General features: G+C 33.8%; 1 protein-coding gene and 1 pseudogene across 2 annotated transcripts in view; one reads left to right on the plus strand and one right to left on the minus strand.

Annotated features, from left to right (window-relative positions):
* LOC145294078 (adhesion G protein-coupled receptor L1-like) overlaps positions 1 to 22,226 on the minus strand; it is a 1,162,895-nt gene that overhangs the window by 806,519 nt on the left and 334,150 nt on the right. The gene's annotated exons all lie outside the window — the stretch shown is intronic.
* Positions 3,513 to 3,640, plus strand: LOC145294313 (U2 spliceosomal RNA; annotated as a pseudogene).

Consider the following 22,226-nt stretch of genomic DNA (forward strand, 5'->3'; position numbering starts at 1 on the left):
TTAGGAAACGGGAAATAGAAGCATATGGATATTTGTTTCTCGTGATCTTCTCGGGGATAATAATGTGTGAACAGTAAACCACTTCATAGAAGTAAATCTAATTGAATAACTGATGAAGGGTAAAGCATATACGTATACATAAATTATATACATACGTAAATTATATACATACATAAATTATATACATACGTAGAGGTACAGTGGATCTTCCGACCATAAAAGTATTTTCTGCAGGAATATCTAAGGGGCATTTTTATAATTATTTATAACATTTATATAATTTTTTAAAATATATGTTGATGCACTGTATCTACTCTACTATTATATAAAAGTCACTTTGTGTGTGTGTGTGTGTGTGTGTGTGTTCCTTCCTTATAGATTCCGAAACGGCTGAGCCTATCTTTTGCAAATTTCACACCAAGTCCATTTATGTCTGGCAGTGTTCTTATGTTTTATATAGAAATCCATCCAATTAGTATCGAAATTCGAAAATATCCGATCTTAAAAATAGTCTTTCTCTCTTATAGATAAAAACAAGAATTTTTGCAAGGGAATATTTTACGTTACACCGGCTAGGGAAATAAAATCTTAGCAAGCCATTTCTTAAAAAACAAATTCATGATACAGCTCAGTGGTAGAGTATTCGACTGCAGATCGAATGATTCCCTGTTCAAACCCGGATGTACCTTACCATTTTATATTATTATTTTTTTTTATTAACGAGTTTAATTTATGATAAAAGACGTACCATTAAAAATCGTTGCAAATTATTTCTTCGTTTTCATATTTAAAAACTAAACTTTAATCAGAAGTGACTTTTCTAGGGCATTCATTACCAAACTCAAACATCAGCTGACGTCATTTTGTAAACAAACACAGACAGATTGATTCTAAATAAATGAAAAAAAAACATGTTTAAGTTTATTGTACGACAGATCAACACCGATCACCCAGCTAGTATGTTGATAGATATGTTGCAAAAGATGATATAACTGAAACCTATGATGTCACGTGAAAGCTGAAATTATTTTGTTATAGCAATACTTTAATGTGAAAATCATCTGCTTTATTTGTTCGAAATTTATTATTTATTATTGATTGAATATTTTCCATTTTTAAAAGAAGTTAACATATCGAAATGAGACTAATGATTTCGTCTCTTCGTAATTTTTCTTTTAACCACGGTGTGTTTTTATGCACTTCACATCCTCCGTCGCCATAAAAGATTTCGTATATTCGAAAAACAGCAGAAACGGGGCTGTAAATCATTGGTTTATAGTGAGAAACTCTTACACAACACGTATACCAGTCTCCATGAATTATAAATCTGTGACATACCGAGGCAAGACGATCACCGAAGCTTTTAGGTCATAGTCTAGTTTTTCTATTGGTATGTTATAGACGTCTCATCTTTCTTGGTTTTGAAATTAATATGATCTTTGCAGACAGCCATCCAAGAAAATGAATTATTGTTATATATTGAGGATTCTACATCAGTGATTAAGTTAACTATTGGTAGTTCTGACAAGGATCACAATTAGTTCATGTCATAATGACCCTAATCTGCAAAGCAGAATCGTTCTCACGGATGGGTACTATAAAGTTGAGACAGAAAGCAGCAGCTAAAACTCTAGACAAAACAGTGACGTCACGTTTTACGAGCAAGAAAAAACGGTTTTCAAATCAATCTCTTCGTGAAAACCGTGCGAATGAGTCACCGCCAATAATGTAGAGAACTTAATCTATGTAAAATGTTACATCGATCTCTGTCCGTCTGCGCCATTCATTTCAGTTGTTAAAAAGTAAAGTAAATAATTAGCTATTAGAACACTAGTCTTCCTACTCTTTTCCGAGTCAATTCTCTTCAAATTAAACCATGTATGAAAACTCAGTGAAAGTCCCCTTGTATCCTTTTGCTTTTTTTATTGCTTGGAGGTGTGTGTGTGTGTGTGTGTGTGTGTGTGTGTGTTGAGCAAAATAAAAAAGTTGAAATAGTCAGGCAGGCTCGAACTCGTGACACGAATGCGGAAAAGAAAGTGGAGGTGTGTGTAAGGGTGTTGATTGAGCAAAAACAGATTATATATATATATATATATATATATATATATATATATATATATATGTACGTACATATGAGTAATAAGCCGGTTCGAATTCGTAATGCGAGGTAAAGAGGTGAAACAAAACTGTCTTACCGTATGCCTACCGTGGTTGTGACGTCACGAGCGGTCGAAATAACTCCTTTTAAGCGACGTCGTGAACACGAAGGTTGAATGACTTACAAAATATGCTTGCGAAAAAAATCGACCCTCCCTGTAGAAAACTGCATAGTTGAGGGTGAAGGAATTAATGTTTTTGACCAATTTTTCGATATTTGTCGTCCAAAGGTCGAGGTTCAAAATGATATGATACCGATATCCTGAAAATCCGACGCCTCTATCGAAAGTTTTAAGCAGACATGCAAATATGCATACATACATACATTTTAACAGACAGGTGAGATTTATATTATAAATAATAATAATAATAATAATAATAATAATAATAATAATAATACCCGTTCCAGGAAGCGTATAAGCAATAAATGTAACATTAGTTTATAATTTTAATGTTCTTATTTTCTAGGTTACACTTTTTTTTAGTTAGTTCGTTACACTTTTTCTAGGAAATTCCTGGGCCGATTTTGCTGAAATTTTATGCAAATCTTTGTTTTTAGTTGGAGCAAACTAAGTATCAATACACCCTTTTGATGCAAAGTTAGGAATTAACCTATATTAATGCAAACATGAGAACAAAATTAAATATATTCAACCATCAATTTGGCATAAAGAACCGATTCAACAGTTTATAATTGTTGCCCGTTTTTAACGTGCTAAAAATACTTCGTATAACTAAAAATTTAATGAAGAGCAATTTCCGGGGTGTGGTTGTATTTAAATAATTTTTAAAACGTTTTCGGGCGAGTGCGAAACATTTTGTGCTTGGTCTTTTTGGTTAAGATTAAAGATCTGTTGTTAATAGATGCTGTTCTTAACTTTTCAAGCTTTTCTTGGAATGTTGGCCAAGATCAAAGTGTAGTATCTATTCCGGCAGATACTGCAATCCCACATATAAGACCTTGGTCAATGTAGGGGCAACTCTTCATACCGATTGTCACTATCCAGCTCTCCTACTCCCCGGGGAGTTGGTCCCCATTTCCTCTTCACTCCTCACATTAAAAATCGGCCTTGTGTCTAATTTGCTCGGTGGGGGAGCAAATAAATACAGCTTTTCTTGGCCTTTTGCCAAGATCAAAGTATAGTATCTGTTCCGGCAGATACAGCAAGCAAAGACCATATGTTGGGCAACCCCACATATAAGACCTTGTCAATGTAGGGGAAACCCTTCATACCAATTGTCACTATCCAGCTCCCCTACTCCCCGGGGAGTTGGTCCCCATTTCCCCTTCACTCCTCACTTTAAAAATCGGCCTTGTGCCTAATGTGCTTGGTGGGGGGGGGGGGCAAATAAAAACCCCTTTCTTGGCCTTTTGGCCAAGATCAAAGTGTAGTATCTGTTCTTACTACATGCTATACTTATTGTGATATAAAGTGGGTGATCACATTTTCTGTATTAATTTAATGTAAAATGATCACTCACTTTACAACCAGTCAGTCTCAAAGCTATCCAGATCATTCAAGTTGTTTTTGAAGGATTCCAGTTATTTTTAAGCATTCAAGTCATTCTTAAGGTCATTCAATTCATCCTTAAGTTCATTAAAGTCATTCTAAGTCATTTACTTTTTATTTATTTAAGTCATTTCAGTCCATTTTTAGGTCATTTTAGTTTATCTTTAAGAATTTCATGTCAATCCTACATTCACGCATTCATTCATTACACGAGAGCACGCGACTAATGGCTATCGGTCTTGTTAATTGTAAAGCTAGCAAATCATGTTTTACTTGTTTTGAATTAGCAAAAAGCAAATTCATTTACTCAACTTTTGTGCAAGTCGCACAGTACAACGTATCGTTGCTTTTTATTTTAAGCTTCACCATTAAACACTCTTACTGGACGCATCTTTATTAGAGTTATCCCCCCTTTTTAATTAGTTTCCAAATGAAAAATCAAATAAATATTGTTTTCGAGAGAACGTCGCAGGTCAGAAAGACTCACATCAAAATACGATTTATCATTTCTCCTCTTTTCTCTTCGTCTCGGATAGTTTTATTTTGGTTCCTTTTTACAAAATAAAAGATATTAAGTTCCGAAAATAAATCATTTTATTACAAAAAGACAAAACGGAGAAAAATAACATCAGAATATTAATGGCGGCAACGACGCCGACATTGAAATGGCCGAAAACAGGACTAAAATAACCCAATATTGGACGAACACTTCAAACAAATGCTTTCTTAGACGGTTCAAGTGTGGCATATGGCACAAGTTTAAAGGGCGTCCAGTCAGAAATAAACTTGGTATCTAGTACAGAACAAATGTAGCACTTGCTTTGGCAGTGTAAAAAATCGACTTTGAAATCTAGTGGGAAGTGATATCTTTCATTGCCTAGTTTATCTTCCTATTCTATCGTTATTTTTATTGCCCGTCTGAGCGCCAATCTCTGATCACTCCCCGTGAAATAATTTCAGCAAAAGCTCATTTTGCTACAATCACAGTAAAGAACATATTTTCTCTCCCTGCGTACTGAAAATCCAACCGAATTTTCATGAATAAACTTTCTCTACTAAAACTGCCATCTGTAAAAAGAAAAAAGACTATTGTACTGCCTTCCAACCGACTACAACGCGAGTCTTCAACTCTAATGTTAATAAATCCCTCGCCTCTCATTGTTTTAATCTCTCCTCTTTGCGAGAAAACAGTTTCGTTGCGTCCGTTAATCTTCAGTTTTAAATAGAACTATTATTTCTAAACACGCAGATTGAATGGACGTATCTGATTTTAGATACGTCCAAACATTTCTATGACAGGTTCTGTTCATCGGTTAATCTCTAGTACCTGAATTTTGAAATGGTTTTTCATATAGTCTGTCACATATACATTTGAAACGACGCTATCGTTGTTCTGTCACGCATGAGTTTTAAATGCCTTTCTGTTGGTTTGTCACACATGAACCTGATCTATCAAAAACGATTGGTTTCTCACGAGACTCCTTTCGCATATTTGTCGATAAACACACACAATATTTAATGGACGCATGTCTGTTGTTTTTTATATTAACCTTTCTCTCTCATCTTTCTAAAAAAAATAAAAATTAAAAATTAAAAAAAATCAATCCCAACGAACTTCGTCCATATATTTTTTTATAAATGTATTGAAGATTGCAATTAAACTGGAACTACAGAAGTAATAAATATTTCTTGACGTCTGGAATCGGGAAATTTGATGCCGCAGAAAATAAACCGATCCAAAAATTGATAAGTCATTAAATTTACGACATGGCTTCGTTTTCGCTTTCGGCAATGAAAAAAAAAATGTTTTTTTTTGTTTTGTTTTTTAAATTTACAACAACTTTTTATTTCACTATTAATTGGACGTTCAAAAAGATCTCGTTTCACTGGATGAACGGTTTAAAACGGTTTTTCAATTCGATACAATTATAAACCGTTACTTTTACATATCCAACATTGCCCAGTAATGCTTTAAATTCATTTATTAACCCGTCTTTACAATGAAACAAAATTCTATATTCAGAAATGTGTATTCAGTACACATTAAGCCTGGCTTTACAGAAATACAGTGATGATAGTTCCTCATACAAGCTGGCGGTATTACATCATTGTGATCAACCATATGGAATACGATATGCTGTTTTTACAATTTTAATATAATAAATTTGGAAACTTTAAAACTGAATAATGTTGTATAATTTGTTATTACATAAAAACTTATTTTTATTATCAAATTATTTTTTTCTGAGACTTTTGGTGACACTCACCCTAATCGAAGATAACTTTGTAATACAAGGTTGGAAAATAGAGACTGAAACCCCAACGCGAACGAGTATCCTTTCTTACAAAAATATCTGACAGTACTTTTGGCATTTCCAAGTAAAGGACACCTCAACTGATTAGCAATGAGTTAGTCCCTTCTCAAATACAAAAGGTTAGGCTTTGGAAAATGGGTCTCTGTAACTGCATGTCATCATACCCCCAGACAAAGGAAAAAAAAACGCCACAGCCTAAATGGCTCAGATACTGTCGGATTGAGTGTCTCGGAATTATCTTCGACTTCGTAAAAAATTCTGCATCAATACTAAGATGAAAACTATAAACTCCGACTCCCATTCGAAAAATGTTCAATTATTATAAAAACTTGCATTATGCAGACGTGTTCAGAAAGTTATCAAGAACTTCTTTTTAATCATATATATATATATATAGTCTTTGAAGTTTTTAACCTTTAAAACTATACAAAAAATATTTTTTATCATTCGTTAGAAAACCATCTAGTCAGTAAGTCATTTAATCACCTGCAATCACTGCATTAACTCGCTCTCGAATTTACTATAATACCAATAATTTATTTTTCAAGGGATCATCAGTTGTTTACCATGAAACACTGTTTCGGGGATTTAAAAACAAAACAGTATATTACATCATGGCTCCCCAGCAGTGTTGGTCAAACATCACCACCCTTAATCTTAGGAAGAAGACATGTTACAAACATTTGATCCAATTTCCTATTCTTAATTGCAATTACTAACTTTTTCATACTGTAAAAATGAATTTCTTACCTGTGCGATTCATCAATTTCCACATTTAAAATGGATACATTTTTTAATTTTTTTAATTTATCAGTCTTGTATTTATAAGATTTGGATTAATCCATTTAACTACTTATCACCCCCACTATGATTAGTATATATATATATATATATATATATATATATATATATATATATATATATATATATATATATATATATATCAGAAAAATCAGACACTTGGCAAAAAGAAAACGTCGACAAGAAATACAAAAATAGTATATGCAGAAACCTGTAGGTCTAGCGAGCACAAAATGAGTCACAGGCTTTGGCGATTATATCTATAGCAGCGAACTCCTCAATAATGGCAGTTTTCAAAGAGTCAACTGAATTGTAGGTGTGCTTGTAACTCTTTGGCTACGATCACGACCCAGAAAAAAAATCATCACAATTTCTGTCGAATGAGGAAAGCGGTCACAAGTAAGGCGACCATAATTCCAATGTTTGTAGTTATTTTATAATTAGTTACCTTGAACTTTAACTTCAAACCTCGTTTTCAAATTTGTTTGTGAGATTTTGAAAAACAACGCGCCTGTTGGCTAGTAAAACATGTATTTGTTTAAGTTTTATTCATCTATTATTTTACTATAACATCGTTTGAATTTTGCATTCATAACTTCCTCGATTTTTGTCCTCTCCCTCCCTCTCTCTCTCTCTCTCTCTCTCTATATATATATATATATATATATATATATATATATATAGAAAGAGAGAGAGGAGGCGGCGAGAGAGAGGGAGAGAGAGGAGGGAGCCAACAAAGTTGCAAGGACCTTAGGAATGTTGGATAAAGGAACTTTGACAGTGTACATACATACAAATTCCAGGTTTGCAGAGAACAAAGAAAGTACCATGTCGGACTTTAACACATATATTGACCTCTTATGGAACCAAGAAAGGATGTGTCAATAAAAGCAAAAGGTTTCACGAACAAAATCATAGAATACGATGGAGAGAGACGCACTATCATTACGTCATTAGCTCGTCAACCCCAATCTCACCTTTCACACAGCACCCATCTTTGTAGAAGTGCAACAAACATGATTATGCATATCTGACAGCGATAAAGAGATAAAATTTACAGACTACACCACAGATGTAAATTTTTTTTTAATTTTCTGACGTCACAAAAATCTTGCTTTTTGATTGGTAACTTTTACTACTATAATAAATAAAAATGTGTATTGAACGAATATAATACAAGCATTTATGTTTATTTTATGGCGGAGGATTTTCTAGTTTGTTTGCCGCACAATGCTGTAAGCAAAGTTATGACGACCCAGGCTGGTGAACAATTTTTCTCACCACTGCTTGCCTGGCTTAGACTGCCTTCCTCTAGAGAACTCAGTTACGTAAAATCGATTGTTTAATAATTCTCTTGACGATTGGTCCATATGGAAAACTAGATTAAATAAAGGTTTGAGTTCGCAATTTCCTACAGGTTTTAAAGTTCGAAAAGTTGCACATGGAAATGGTCGGAGTTTGCATCGGCCGAAATATTGTAGATGAGGGATGTCCATTACCTAGATCGGGACTAAGAGGTCGATCACAGAGACTTTGTAGATAGATCGCATTGTATTGAAAACAAATCGTTAGTTCTGGCAAACTCAGAACCTCGCGACAAAGCTAGACACCCAAGAACAGTCATGTGCGCAACTTGAGAATTCACGCTAGATAAAACAAATTAGAAATCTTTCGTCAGAGTTCGACAAACGCTTTAAAGATTTCGCTCTAAACCAGCTAATCGTTACATTTATATGCTGCCCTTTCTAAAAAGATGCTGAGGTTGTTTCACTCGCATCGAAAATTGCAACTTGAATTCTTCTGGAGTGAGGGATGAGATTCTGACATTATAAGCCGGCATTCAGCTGATGCCGAGCTCATGAACAATTATGGAACTTACTCACAGAGGACCACAATACCAGTAAATGTGCTACATTCTTCACTGCATTATTTGGGTGTACTTATTTATGTGAGTCAGCTTTTTCCAACATGAAGACCATAAAGTCCAACCATCGCTTCACCATGACTGATGAGCATTTATAAATCTGCTTGAGACTGGCTATTACTGTCCGGACTATGCATCCCTGACTGATTTCATCAATTGCAAGTCATCAGAGTAAGGTAATAACAAAAACGTACAGAGCTGTACTGTGCAATATGGGTTGATGTAATAATGCAACGTGCACCTGCATATGCTGTGCATATAAAAATAATTTACAATATTTTTTATAAATAATGTGTTTCGCATTTTTAGTATGTGGTAGATTATTTAGCCTTAGTCGTGTCATAAGTACCTTTAATGCTGAAAAAGTGTGGAATAGTAGTCCGAATAATCCAATATAAATTCTGTGTCTTCACTTAGAAGAAAACTCAATTGTTTCACGCACCTGTGACACATAGCAATGATCTTCGGAATCTTGTGTATAGATTTCGACAAGCATGATCTGTGGAAGATATCAAACGTGTGGAAACCAAACAAAACTACCGGAAAAGAATATGTTTGATATCTGACAGTATACAACAAAGCCCAATAAAAGTGTTACAAAACTTAACGGCAGCAACAAACTTGGAATTTCCCATAAAGCCGAAAAAAAACTATTGAATACAAGATCTGAGCTTGTATTGTACTGGAAAAGAACAGTGACTAATCATTGCATCGTAATAAATGTCTGTGCATGTTGTATAGGCTTGTCCCTACGTTTCTTCACATTTGAAATTGTAGAAGTATTGACTGTAGAGTTGTTCTCTTTCTTCTTGGCAGGAACTGTAACAGTTTGACAGAATAACAAGACTTACTTTTTAATAATCTATCTAGCTATAAAAGTAAGAATATGTGAGCGAGGACAACTTTTAAGAACGAATTTTTTAATCCTTTGATCCACAGCCTTGAAATTTAGTATATAACATTCAGGCACGTGGAAAACTTTTTAATCGATCTTCATCTGGGAGAAAGGGCTGCTAAAGAATCAAAATTGAAAATTTGATACTTAGAGGATCATCAGATTTTTATCTGTTTGTCAACTTTTTTACGCCTGCGCATGCGCAAATCGTTCACATAAAAGATTCCTTATATAAAAAAACAAGTAATTTTGAAAACACTTTTTAAAGATCGTGTCAAGCTGTCTTAATTTTTATTTGACTCGTTGTCTTTAGGTTTCGATCTCAGCTCGTGTATTTTTTACGCACAAATAGAACTGTTTAGAAAAACATAATACTCGCATGCACATATCTCAGTTTCTTTCCGTTGTTTTATTATCTTATTAAAGGACTTTAACATTACGTTTTATACCGGGCAACGCCGGTTACATCTGCTAATAGTTTATATTTCTTTACATTATATTGTAAAGGAACCCCATTTTTATATATTTTTAAAGTTAGAAATAAAATATGTTAAAACATTGGATTTTTATATGAATGCGAAACATGAATAACTACCCTACGATTATATCCTCTTTGATAAAATGTTTCACAATTTTTTAAGATGGCGGTTAATACATTTATTTGAGCTACTAATTGTTATCTTCAATATTATTCTTATAAATTTCCTTGCGCAAAGACCTGTTGTCCAAATGAGAAAAGCGTCTAGCATTACTCAATTCTTAGTGACAGTTTTCCGGAGGTTGAATGTCCAATCCTCGATAAAAGCAACACAAAACATACAATTACGAACTCCCTTAGACTTTTACCCTTGCTGAAACGAACTGAGACGAGGTACTTTCGTGGATAAAATAATTGGTTCTATCCAAAATTCCGTAGAAAATATATTTTTTTTTTTTTTACATGGAGGTCACCACTTATCAAGGCCGGGAAGCGACTCGGGGATAAGGGTTATTGCGTGTACAGTAATCGTTAGTATTGGAGATTTGATAAAGTGTCTTACTTAAGGGGGCGGTTCATCAGGAATTTGTTTATGTTAGACTTGAAGACATCCAAGTTGTAGTCATGTGGGAAATAGGCGAACGGAAGAGTTCTACAGTCGTGCACTTCTAAGAAAGAAGCTTTGTTCATGGAATCTACGCTTTGATTTAGGCACAGATAAAGAGTGGGGATAATTAATGACAGTGGTTTCAGCTAGACGCGTGTTTGTCGTGAAATATTGGCGATAGGGGCAGAGATTGGAGTTCAGACGAGCACTTGCCATGGAAATAACGATAAAACAAAGACAGGCTCGCAACGTCTCTTGTGGGAGAGAGGTTGCAGGGAAGAGAAAATGGCATCCCCCACTAAGCCACGAAGTTTATTTTGTACTCTGTCAAGGCATGATAGTCTGTTTTTAACAGCTCCTGCCCAGATGTGGCAGCAGTACTTCATCCTTGGACCTACTTGGCTTTTATACAGATAGGGAATTGCATCAGTAGTGAGATATCTTCTGGAGTGGTAAAACGATCCCACAATCTTCCCATTACTAAGTGACAAAATGCATCTGAAGAAGGTCGGAGGTTACATCGGCCGAAACGTTGTGAGAATAACATACAAGATGAGAACAATAATCTGAATAATCCGATCTGATCAAAATTAATAAACTCATCCAAGTATTGAAAATATGATTATATGGAATGGTTCGCGAACGGGCGAACATAGAAAGCAAGTACAGCTTTATACATTCTAGTTGGCGCAGATACAGAACGGTGTGTATCCGCAAGCGGGGTTTCTGCAGAAGAGTCGTTATTCCTACGTAATCCGTTTGAAGATAGGAACAAATGCTTTTTTATTTAGTGTATGAAACCCGAGACAGAAAACTATGCAAACATTAGATTATAATCAGTGAACGGACACGATCGATCAATTTTATTTAAGGAGCCACTCATTTATTTTTGGATAAAGATAAGAAAAGATTCCAAGTAGAACTGAGCAAACGATAGTTAAGTCCAGTCTGGGAATGGCGTGAGGTGTGTGATCCGTTGCCAATTTCAATTACAAAAGATAAGCTCATTAGTTAACATTAAATAGAGCGAATAACAATATTTATTGGAAGCTTTGTTTTACTTTACATATGAATTATTACAAAGATATATATATATATACATTATATACACACACACACACTTTTAAACATTCAATACTTTGGCAAGCAAAATCCGATCCCGCATTTTGCTAATCCCTACCCTCTGATGAGAAAAAAGTATTTCTTCGAAACTCCGCGGATTAAGGACTATCCACTTATTTTGTGCTTCCTTTTTAAATTAAATGTTTTAACTCTTTTTCTAAGTGTTTTTTAACATGTTTTATGAACTACTTGTTCTTATATATATATATATATATATATATATATATATATATATATATATATATATATATTAGTAATGAGACAACGTTTCTGAATTTTTTAGATGAGGATTGGTTATTCATATTATCTGGCTTCTTCAGACTACTGGTCTAATCTTGAGTGTTATTTCCACAACGTTTTGGTCGGAATTCGCCGCAAGGAACCGTGACGCGGTGATTAGAGTACTTGGAAAAATCAATTAAGTGATATTCTCCTGAAAGTTTAAGGTTCGATTCTCGGTGTGGGCGACCGAAAAATACAATTGCGAATTACTTAGGACCTCTACTCAGTCATGGCTGACGAAACAAGAGCATGCTACTCCCATGAAGTAAATATAGGGTTCCATTCTAATTCTGTCCAATTTGCTGAGTTTAACAGAAATATTCCTAGAGTTCGGCAAGATACACTTGGAGAAGGTCGGAGGAAAGATCGACCGAAACATTGTGAATATCACACTCAAAATGTGAACAGTAGTCCGAAGAATCCGAGTAATATGAGTGGTGAGACAATTCCAATATGGTTCACGATTTCGATACCATAACTGATTCTGTTTTAAATTCCTGGTTTCGATTCTTTGATATGTAGGTCTAAAAAATTTTTTTATTTTCTATTTACCATGCAAACATAATTTTGCAAACGTAAAACACACTTTTGAGAATGATCTAGAAATTTTAATTTATTCTTGTATTTTAAAATCGATGAATATCATTTTATCTTTAGTACGAGGAGTGGAAAATTAAGTTTTAAAAAAAATAAAACAAAAAAAAACAATTAAAGGAATATTATCGGAAAATAAGCTTAACATTTCCGATTCCGATACTCCCAAAAGTTCCGATTTTTCCAATTCTCCATTAACTGTTCCAACACTAATATTAATACAAAAATGTAAAAAGGCGGCCTGTCATTACAATGTTTAGACCTGTACTCAAAACAATTCAAGCAAAGAATGTTGTCTTTCATTTGTTTTGACATTTTTACCTGAGAAGATTATAGATTTTAAAACTACAGATCGAAACATCGTCATGCCAGTGACGCTTTTGTTGATGTATAAATGAAGATATTAATATGAATAGTTATATTTACTACTGGGTATTATTATATAAACCCAGTTGAAATTCTCAGGGTGTTTTATTTTATGAATACATACTTAGAATATTAATATCTATTTTTAAAATCTGTTATCTTCTAATTGTATTTCTCGCTGTAATTGGGTTATTCGACTGGTTTTGTAACGTATGATCCTAATTCTGACAAACACTAAAATGTAAATCCCAATAATAGCAATCCTTTTTTCTCAGATTCGTCTGAATTCATTTTCTTGGTTGCCTTCAAAATCAAGTTTTCACAGGAACGCGTTGACTCAAAATATTTTCAATCAATGAAAATCGTTTCAAACACCAAAAGTAATACGTTTATGTGAGGGTAATGTCAATACAAACTTAAAAGCTCTTATAAGTGTTATATAGTTTAGTTTATATAACTATTGTACATAACAGCTTGTCTAGTGTGTTTGTAACGTCCATAGAATTTCTCATTGCATCTTTGTCAAATGTGTGCGAAATCATATACACGCTGTTAGTTTTAATATCATAAGAGATGAAAGAATAACAAAGTCGGCTTTATTTACAGCTAGGCTCGGTGCCCGGCGTTGCCCGGGTGTTTGTAGGTGTGTGTTGAGCAAAATAAAAAGTTGTAGTAGGCAGACAGGCTCGAACTCGTGACGTGAAGGCGGAAAAGCAGGCAGGTTCAAACGCCTAACCGCGACGGAGAAAAAGAACGCGAAAAAAAAAAAACGTGACACGTTAACTGTTGCGCCCATCGCCAAACAGGAATTGACGTAGGTTTAAATCAAGACTAGTCAATCAAAAATCTCGGCGAAAAAAGCAATCTCTCCCTGTAGAAAAGTGCCCAGTTGAGGGTGAAGGAATTATTTTTTTTGCCAATTTTTCGATCTTTGTCGTCCGAAGGGTCGAGCTTCAAAATGATACCGATCTCGTGAAAATTCGTCGCCTCTGTAGAAAGTTTTTTTGCGAGACATACATACATACATTTAAACAGACAGGCGAGATTTATATTAAAGATTATCGACTAGACAGCATGGTCGATATTTAGGTGTGCGACAACTCAGAAATGTTTTCGCCTCATGCCGGTTGTCCTCTCTCTCTCTCTCTCTCTTTCTTTCTCTCTCTCTCTCTCACACACACACACACACACACCTCTGTGTTGTTTTCTTATATTGCCATTCCTTGAATCGGTATGTCTATTGTTCTATTGTGTTTGTGAGGTAATTTTTAGGACATCGAAATGTAGCTCAATCCCTTTGTTTACGAATTACGTCATCTGCTCGGCAATCGGATTCGACACCTGGAATTGCCCAGCTCACTATCATTGTGTGTGCGCATATCCGATAGTTTCCGGTGTCACCTGTCATTTATCTAACCTGATAAAAAACTTACTTTTTCCCAGAATTCTCAAGCCAACTGCACCTTAAACAGGATCCCAAGAAAATGCGTTTAACATACATAATGATTTTTTGTTTTTGTCACGGAGGAGGCAAGTCGCAAAACCAGCCGTCTTCATCTTGTGCACATATTACACACTAGCAAGAGTCAGGCTAAGAGAAATTAATTGCTTCTTATAGTTACACGTTCTCTAACAAGAACAAGATAGACCAACGCACACATATACAGTCCCACGCTTCCACTATGAGGATTTTGACTTGTGACTACTTAAGTTCATTTACTAAATATAAGTTTTCATAAATGAACACTAATATCAAGAAACTTTTATATTCTTATCACTTGTATAAAAATGTTTTGTTATTGAATCAAACTAAGAGTTTAAAATAATAATGAATATTCGTTCAAACTATTCTTTGCCAACTCTCGATTTCAACTCTAATCTTCACAGACCATTCTCATCTTCTCTCATTTGTCCAAAAAAGAAGACTGCTCTGTGTTTTCCCCTTCATTCCTTTTCACAACAAGCATTATCCTCATATGCAAATTAATGCCATATATATATATATATATATATATATATATATATATATATATTAATAAATCGTCTATAGAAGGAAGATTTTCTTTTCTCTTTCCTTTCTTGATTCCGTCGCTTGTGTAAGTCACGTTTTGCATTACTTTCGCCACAGTTATGAAATTTCGTTTTCTCAATTTCTCATTTACAAAACTTCATGTTTTTGTTAAGCACTTGCTAACTGGTGACCCTTTCATCCATTGTTATTTGTTATATTTACGAAAGCATCTACACTTCACATCTGCTTAATTCCCTAAAACATAACTTTTATCGCGAATTAGTATTCAATAGGTGTGTGGTCCTTGACTGGCCTTGGTACGATCATTTTAGATGGCGATAGCGTGTTTGTGTACAGAGACCACGTGAAACTACCTGAAAAATAAGTACTTAAACGGTCTTTCTTCGTAGAGCACAACAGGACCTAGTCCCGTTTCAGTCAATAATTCGTACATACAGATTTTAGTAATGACCCAGAAAAAAAGGCATGTATATCTATGCACAATAACGCATCAAAGGCTGTTTATATATCAGCTCTCTCTCTGGCTTCTGGTGTGTATTAAGTTCTAGCTAAATTGGTCAGACAGATTAGCACTGGCTACTAAATTCAATAGTTTGCGTAAGTCTCTAAAAGGGAAGAACTGCTATAAAGTACATTCATATAAGTGTTTTACGCATGCGTACAAACCAATATACTGTACCCAATCGGAACCAGACGACCTCCAAATAGACTTCATTTATCCGCTAAAAAGACATTTTTAACAAACAAAAACTAGAAAAATTCCTGACAATAATTAGAGTTATTTTCTCTTGTTGTTATCGATAATTGGATTATTCCATAATTGGGGTGAAGCAGACAACACCCTACCTTATTCCCATTACTGGATAATAGAACGCGCTTTGTTATTGTTGTCTCTTGAGAAACCTATTAGTGCATTATATGAATGGCAAATGTTCTCAAAATACAAGATGAACTCAACTCATTGTGAACTTCATGACCTATCAGTCATTAGGAAAACTCTGAATGTTATTAAAAGACAATACTATGCGTTTTACTCTCTGATTATATGTCTAGTACACACATATTATATATATATATATATATATATATATATATATATATATATATATATATATATATATATATATATATATATATATAATTTGTAAATACCTACAGACACTAGTGTTTCATCCTTTCGGGAATCATCAGTGCAGGGTGTCACGATAACCCAGTCGGGAGATCCGAACCCGACCACGAAGATATCTCTGACTCCATTAGCAAGGAACAAACCCACACGGTCAACTTTAACCGCGAGAAATTTCGTTGAAATTTAAACATTTTTAAATGCCGAGACGTCCGCTCATAGAGATCTAATGATGATCTATGCGTGTAAGCTTAAGCGACCGACTTTCATTTCAACTGTAAAATGCTCAACAATAATAACCGCATCCTTAAAGGAGCTGATAATATCATTACTACAATAATGTTTAAATACTTACAGAAACTAGTGTTTCGACCTTTCGCGAATCATCAATGCAGGCTGTTACAATTACTGCCGGTCGAGAAATTCGAACATTATATATATATAGCTTAGTGATTTAGAAGAGGAGAGTCAATTCAATTCAATTCTATAAGAGGAGACTTATCGGGATAATATAAAGCTCAACAAGTTTCATTGGGGCTTATATAGGAAACAATAAGAATGGAAAATGAAATCACAAAAACTATATATTCGTGAATATAGAAGGGTTCATTTATTTAATAAGGGTATACAAACATTTAGTTGGGGGATAAAAGAGACTCTTTATACCAAGGCATTTCCAAGCCTAATGTTTCTCATCAGAAGAGTAATGAAGATGCTAGGTAACATAATGGGGATGTGACGTCTATGGTCGCATCCAATTATATTACCAAGCATCTTTACTACTCTTCTGATGAGAAGCATTAGGCTTGAAAATGCCTTGGTATAAAGAGTCTCTTTTATCCCCCAACTAAACGTTTGTGCACCCTTATTTAATAAATGAACCATTCTATATTCACGAATATATAGTTTTTGTGATTTCATTCTCCATTCTTATTGTTTTCCTATACATATATATATATATATATATATATATTAAAATTGTAAATCAATGAATTTCAAAAAACTCTCATTGAAATGAAATGAAGTGGTTGAGTTTCATATCAAAGAATTTTTATTATTCTAAGCAAGACAAAGAATGCTTTAGAAAATTAATCTCCTTAACCTATAGGGTTTCGATGTCTACCATCTCATCAGAGGAGAGAAAATATTAGCATGTCTCACTGACTTTAGCAAATAGGGTGCATACCTTTATAACTATTTTATAACTATTTGCTAATATTTTCTCTCCTCTGATGAGATGGTAGACATCGAAACCCTATAGGTTAAGGAGATTAATTTTCTAAAGCATTCTTTGTCTTGCTTAGAATAATAAAAATTCTTTGATATGAAACTCAACCACTTCATTTCATTTCAATGAGAGTTTTTTGAAATTCATTGATTTACAATTTTAATTTATTTGCTCTATCTTGCATATCGAGCAATTCTTGTTTAGATGGGATAACTTATAGAATATTACTGCCAGTAATATTTTGTAAACCTACAATCTCACGTTTACATAACCACTGATTGTCAAATAAAAAACTCTTCCGAAGTATATATATATATATATATAATTTCATGCGTCCACAAAAGTTATACGGATATATTTTACGCTAGTATTTTCTTCAATAGTGCTCAATTCTGTGAGTAGGATTAGGTAGTAACTTATGAAAATATATACCAATTAAAAGCCAAATAGTTTCATTATTTTATAAGAGAAAGAGAGAGAAAGAGAGAGAGAAAGAGAGAGAAAGAGAGAGAAAGAGAGAGAGAGATGCGTGTGCATATCTATATAAAGTTATGTATATGTTAATATATGTACATATTAGTTTGAGGACGATTAATCGGAATCGGAAAACTCGGAACCTTTTCGTTTATTAAAACCGGGAAAATGTGAGTCTATTTTCCGGTGCCAAAACCGATTCCTTTATCCATTTTATTTCATTTTCTTTTTATAAAACATCTACTGATTGCAGTAATAATAAAATAATATTTATTGATTTAAACTTCCAGTAAGACTAAAATCTCTAGATCACCCGTCACATTTAAGTTATGTTTTTACTGTAATCGGAACAAAATAACAATTTTATAGTAAAATATTTAGAGATTTATAAAGAATTGGAATCGGAATCGGTAATTGTATCGGAATCGAAAAAAATATTGGAATCGTCCCATCACTACTACATACATATACGGCATAATCACGTTAACACACCGGTTCTCGTCAGATCACTAAAGTTAAGCAACGTTGAGCCTGGCTAGTACCAGATATATGGGCATTTAGGGAATTCTAGGTGCTGTATGTGCTCTCCGCTTATCTCGGCATTGTTTCCAGTCGTTCTGAACCTACACTTGCCACTGGTATTGAACAACGCCGACTCAGGAAAGGTGTGGTTGGGGTTGAGAAACTCTTGCTATAAAACAGTCCATGCTCAGGCAACCTTAAAGTGGATATCCATAATCTTTCAAGACTGAAGGAAGCTACCATATGTACATATATAAAAACACACATATATAAACATACACATACGGTTTGCCTCCATTTTGAACTCAGCAATTCACTCTCCCAAGATTTTTCCTGTGCGGACTGAAATCACACTCGGTGATCTAAATATCACCTCTTCTCAAGTTGGTAATATCATAGAAAACCTAGACACCTCGAAGGCATGGGAGCCTAATTTCATCCCAGCTATACTATTAAAAACTGCTCCGCTGAGGTTGCTTGAGTTCTCGCCAAGCCATTCAACAAACTGAAACTTGCTCTTCTGACTGCTGAGAAAATAGCTTTTATGATATCAATAATTTTGGCGAAAGAAGTGACCTACTCAATTATCGCCCTATTTCCCTCCTTTTGTTCGCCAAAATCTTAACCAAGCACATCGTAGATAGTAAACTTCTTTCTGTCCGGCAGTATGGATTTAGACAAGCCCGTTCTACTGCAGATGTCCTAACCTTCATTTCTGAATGTATATATCACGTAATGGATAAGGCAGGTAAGGCGAGGACAATATATATATATATATATATATATATATATATATATATATATATATATATATATATATATAATTTTATTATAATCATTTTTATTATATATATAATCATTATTTTTAAGGCTACTAATATTATTTTTATTATATCCTTTTAAGTTAATACACCTTGTTAATATATGCAATATTTACAGATTAATCAAACTAATATTTCAGTTAAATATTATTATCATTAAGTATATACGTTGGATTTTACTTTAAATTTCAGCATTATATGTTAAGAGCAAGATAAACAGAAGTGTTTTTCTTTCTTTTCTTTTGTCTTTCCCGCCTTTTTAACTTTGGTAAACGTTTACTTTAACTACAACACAACACCGACCAATAATTTTTTAAAAAGTTTTCGGGGTCGCTGACAACGAATCTGATATTCAAACACGTCGCAAATCTACCATTTGCATGGTATTAACCTCTGAACCCTCGCACTATTTTGTGCCAACTCACCGCCATCGTTTATGCTATTCTTACATGACGCGTTCGCACATGGACGCGCGTAGTAAGGTGACCTGTCATATTGCGGAAAAATGCTTTAGCAGACATTTGAAATAAAGTTTTAGAAAACAAGAAAATGTGGTTCATTTTTCTGTGTTACGAGCGGTTTACAAAAGCAGTTTTATTTTTCTTTTTTTTTTTTTTGAGGGGGTTATTCAATTATAGAACTAGTACAACATTTAACAGGTGCTTCTGCATTTTAATTTACCGTTTTTCCGTAAGTAACGCCCCCCCCCACCAATTTACCGTAAGTAACGCGCCGACATACACCGAGCAGAAGAACTGTTTAAATTTTTACAAAATTCTGTGTACATTAGGTGACGGACGGTGGAGGCGCGCGACACTACCCGTCCTCCTGCCCCTGCCCTTCCACCGCCCTACACCTAATGTAAACAGAATTTTTGTGAAAAATTAAACAGTTCTTCTGCTCGGTGTATGTCAGCGCGTTACTTATGGAAAAACAGTAAATTAAACTGCAGAAGCACCTGTTAAATGTTGTACAAGTTTTATAATTGAATAACCCCTCCCCAAAAAAAATTTAAAAAGACAAAACTAAAAATGTTTTTGGAAATCGCTCGTGAAAACTTATTTTTTTAGATCAATAAAAAAAGCATCAAAAACTATGTAACACAGAAAAATGAACCACATTTTTTTGGTTTTTGAAAACTTTGTTATTTCAAATGTCTGCTAAAAAATTCTTCCGCGATGTGACAAGTCACCTTACTACGCGTGCCCATGCGCGAACGCGTCATGTAAGAATAGCATAAACGATGGCGGTGAGTCGGCACAAAATAGTGTGAGAGTCCAAGGGTTAATACTATGCAAACGATAAATTTGCGACGGGTTTGAATATCAGATTCGTTGTCAGCAACCCCGAAAACTTATTAAAAAAACAAGTTTTATGGGTCAGTGTTCTGTTGTAGTTAAAGTAAACATTTACTTTAACTTTTAACTCTTAGCTTGGACGTTGACCTATTTTTTGAATCGTGTTAAATCCTGTCTAGACATTTCATATTCAACATTAATAAGTTAGACGCCCCCTTTCTTTTCTTTTTTTTTCTCCCCCTCACTTTCTTTATTTTTAGAGGATAAAATTTAAATTTTGCGATTTTAAAAACATTATAACATTTTCACGTGTGCTGACTTACAAATATAATGTTGATAACTAAAACTGCATTCGATTTTTATTTAATTTTTTTTCCATTTAATTTTATTTGCCTGACTACAGATATCTTTTAGTTTTTATTCACAAATTGATTGAAAACTTTAACTGAATTTTGAAACTGATATATGTAAAAAAAATTTTTACCAGATTGATATAATCAAAGATTTGCCGGATATCCAATCAAACTAAAGAAAAACTGTAGAAATATGTATATATTGGATTGTTACCAGCTTCCTTGGATTTATTACAATACGTGTTGGATCTTTTTACCTGCCGAATACCAAGAACTTCCATTACAGGATTTAGCATACACTTTCGATTTGAAGTTCAATATCCCTTTTTTTGCTGCATCAATATCCAATTTCCCGTACTCTATGTAGCTAAAATGATTTAAAAACTTTAAAAACATTTAATTTAATATTCTATGCTTATTATTCTTAGCAAATCAGGTGCAAACCTTTTATAATATTTGCTAATATTTTTCCTCCGAGGAGATGTATAAGCATCGAAAACTCATGGATTAAGGAAATATATTTTATTATACTGTATTCTTTGTCCTACATAGAATAAAATTTCTATGTTTGAAATTTAACTTTTTAAAATCACAAATTGTAAATTCCTAAATTATGATATATATATATATATATATATATATATATATATATATATATATATATATATATATATATATATAGCTTTTGATAGAGTATGGCACTATGGTTTTCTCGTGAAAATCAAATCATATGGTATTACTGAAATAACACTTAACATAAATCTTTCTTAAATAAGAGAAAAATCAAACTTGTCCTCGTTGGTTAAAACATATAAACGAGAGTACGCCACATTAGTTGATTCTTAGATCTTATTTCTATATTTCTAATATTAATAAATGACTGATATAATTGATTTCGAGATGAGTGTATTTGTTGATGACACAACGATCCATAATAGACACGAACAGAAAACGAATGAACAGACTTAAAGGAAATGGTTAAAACTTTAGAGGAAGACCAAATAATTACAGAAAACTTTCTCAACCATGATGCATTAACTGAAAGCTCTTCGTTCAAACTCTTCGGCTTAACATTCATAGGAAATATGAATTAGAACGAATACATCGAGACTGTTGCCAAGGCTGCTGCAAAGGACATTGGCTTTCTCTTCCGTGCGAGAAAGTTACTCACACTTGAAATATCCTGTCCCTCTACAAAGTCTCCATTCGTTAATGCATGGAGTATTGTTGCCCCATCTGCGATGATGCATCTGACATCTCACACTTAGACAGGGTACAAAAAGAGTCGCTAAAAAATAGATCTTGCACCATAAACCAAAC

This window comes from Euprymna scolopes, chromosome 15, assembly GCF_053919585.1.
Source record: "Euprymna scolopes isolate OS-2025 chromosome 15, ASM5391958v1, whole genome shotgun sequence".
NCBI classification, from domain to species: domain Eukaryota; kingdom Metazoa; phylum Mollusca; class Cephalopoda; order Sepiida; family Sepiolidae; genus Euprymna; species Euprymna scolopes.